Here is a 3,361-nt window from a genome sequence, read left to right on the forward strand (position 1 = left end):
CACCATCTTGGTTTCTAGACGTCACCATCTTGGTTTCTAGTCGTCACCATCTTGGTTCTAGTTGTCACCATCTTGTTTTTTGGTCATCACCATCTTGTTTTCTGGTCATCACCATCTTGGTTTCCAGTCGTCACCATCTTGGTTTCTAGTCGTCACCATCTTGGTTTTTGGTCGTCTCCATCTTGGTTTCTAGTCGTCACCATCTTGGTTTCTGGTTGTCACCATCTTGGTTTCTGGTCGGTCACCATCTTGGTTTTTGGTCGTCCACCCATCTTGGTTTCTAGTCGTCACCATCTTGTTTTTAGGTCGTCACCATCTTGGTTTCCTAGTCGTCACCATCTTGGTTTCTACTCGTCTCCATCTTGGTTTCTAGTCGTCAACATTTATTTTTTTTGGTCGTCACCCTCCTAGTTTCTAGGTCGTCAACATCTTGTTTTCTGGTGGTCAACATCTTGGTTTCTAGTCTTCACCATCTTGGTTTTTGGTCGTCACTATCTTGGTTCTAGTCATCACCATCTTGGTTTTTGGTTGTCTCCATCTGGTTTCTAGTCGTCACCATCTTGGTTTCTGGTCGTCACCATCTTGGTTTCTAGTCGTCACCATCTTGGTTTCCAGTCGTCAACATCTTGGTTTCTAGTTGTCACCATCTTGATTTTTGGTCGTCACCATCTTGTTTTCTGGTCATCACCATCTTGGTTTCTAGTCGTCACCATCTTGGTTTCTAGTCGTCGCCATCTTGGTTTTTGGTCGTCTCCCTCTTGGTTTCTAGTCGTCACCATCTTGGTTTCTGGTCGTCACCATCTTGGTTTGTGGTCGTCACCATCTTGGTTTTTGGTCATCACCATCTTGGTTTCTTTTCGTCACCATCTTGGTTTCAGGTCGTCACCCATCTTGGTTTGTGGTCGTCACCATCTAGGTTTCTGGTGGTCACCCATCTTGGTTTCTAGTTGTCTCCATCTTGGTTTCTAGTCGTCACCATCTTGGTTTCTGGTCGTCACCATCTTGGTTTTTGGTCGTCACCATCTTGGTTTTGGTCGTCACCATCTTGGTTTCTAGTCGTCACCATCTTGGTTTCTGGTCGTCACCATCTTGGTTTCTAGTCGTCACCATCTTGGTTTTTGGTCATCACCATCGTGGTTTCTAGTCGTCACCATCTTGTTTTTAGGTCGTCACCATCTTGGTTTCTAGTCGTCTCCATCTTGGTTTCTAGTCGTCACCATCTTGGTTTCTAGTTGTCTCCATCTTGGTTTCTAGTCGTCACCATCTTGGTTTTCTAGTCGTATCCATCTTGGTTTCTAGTCGTCACCATCGGTTTCTAGTCGTCACCATCTTGGTTTCTAGTCGTCACCATCTTGGTTTCTAGTCGTCTCCATCTTGGTTTCTAGTCGTCAACATTTATTTTTTTGGTCGTCACCCTCCTAGTTTCTAGTCGTCACCATCTTGGTTTCTGGTCGTCACCATCTTGGTTTTTGGTCGTCACCATCTTGGTTTCTGGTCGTCACCATCTTGGTTTCTGGTCGTCACCATCTTAGTTTTTGGTCGTCACCATCTTGGTTTCTAGTCGTCACCATCTTGTTTTTAGGTCGTCACCATCTTGGTTTCTAGTCGTCTCCATCTTGGTTTCTAGTCGTCACCATCTTGGTTTCTAGTCGTCTCCATCTTGGTTTCTAGTCGTCACCATCTTGGTTTCTAGTCGTCAACATCTTGGTTTCTAGTCGTCACCATCTTGGTTTCTACTCGTCACCATCTTGGTTTCTACTCGTCACCATCTTGGTTTCTACTAGTCACCATCTTGGTTACTATTCATCACCATCTTGTTTTCTGGTCTTCAATATCTTGGTTTCTAGTCGTCACCATCTTGGTTTGTAGTTGTCACCATCTTCTTTTTTGGTCTTCAACATCTTGGTTTCTAGTCGTATCCATCTTGGTTTCTACTCGTCACCATCTTGGTTTCTACTCGTCACCATCTTGGTTTCTACTCGTCACCATCTTGTTTTTTGGTCGTCACCATCTTGGTTTCTGGTCGTCACCATCTTGGTTTGTAGTTGTCACCATCTTGTTTTTTTGTCGTCACCATCTTGGTTTCTAGTCGTCACCATCTTGTTTTTTGGTCGTCACCATCTTGGTTTCTAGTCATCACGATCTTGGTTTGTAGTTGTCACCATCTTGTTTTTTGGTCGTCACCATCTTGGTTTCTGGTCGTCACCATCTTGGTTTCTACTCGTCACCATCTTGGTTTCTACTCCTCACCATCTTGGTTTCTACTCGTCACCATCTTGGTTTCTATTCGTCACCATCGTGGTTTCTAGTCGTCACCATCTTGGTTTCTAGACGTCACCATCTTGTTTTCTAGTCTTCACCATCTTGGTTTCTAGTCGTCACCATCTTGGTTTCTAGACGTCACCATCTTGGTTTCTAGTCGTCACCATCTTGGTTTGTAGTTGTCACCATCTTGTTTTTTGGTCATCACCATCTTGTTTTCTGGTCATCACCATCTTGGTTTCCAGTCGTCACCATCTTGGTTTCTAGTCGTCACCATCTTGGTTTTTGGTCGTCTCCATCTTGGTTTCTAGTCGTCACCATCTTGGTTTCTGGTCGTCACCATCTTGGTTTCTGGTCGTCACCATCTTGGATTTTGGTCGTCACCATCTTGGTTTCTAGTCGTCACCATCTTGTTTTTTGGTCGTCACCATCTTGGTTTCTAGTCGTCACCATCTTGTTTTTTGGTCGTCACCATCTTGGTTTTCTAGTCGTCACGATCTTGGTTTCTAGTCGTCACCATCTTGTTTTTTGGTCGTCACCATCTTGGTTTCTGGTCGTCAACATCTTGGTTTGTACTCGTCACCATCTTGGTTTCTACTCTTCACCATCTTGGTTTCTACTCGTCACCATCTTGGTTTCTATTCGTCACCATCGTGGTTTGTAGTCGTCACCATCTTGGTTTCTAGATGTCACCATCTTGTTTTTCTAGTCTTCACCATCTTGGTTTCTAGTCGTCACCATCTTGGTTTCTAGACGTCACCATCTTGGTTTCTAGTCGTCACCATCTTGGTTTCTAGTTGTCACCATCTTGTTTTTTGGTCATCACCATCTTGTTTTCTGGTCATCACCATCTTGGTTTCCAGTCGTCACCATCTTGGTTTCTAGTCGTCACCATCTTGGTTTTTGGTCGTCTCCATCTTGGTTTCTAGTCGTCACCATCTTGGTTTCTGGTCGTCACCATCTTGGTTTCTGGTCGTCACCATCTTGGTTTTTGGTCGTCACCATCTTGGTTTCTAGTCGTCACCATCTTGTTTTTTGGTCGTCACCATCTTGGTTTCTAGTCGTCACCATCTTGGTTTCTACTCGTCTCCATCTTGGT

The sequence above is a fragment of the Gymnodraco acuticeps genome, unplaced genomic scaffold (assembly GCF_902827175.1).
Source record: "Gymnodraco acuticeps unplaced genomic scaffold, fGymAcu1.1, whole genome shotgun sequence".
Taxonomy (NCBI): Eukaryota; Metazoa; Chordata; class Actinopteri; order Perciformes; family Bathydraconidae; genus Gymnodraco; species Gymnodraco acuticeps.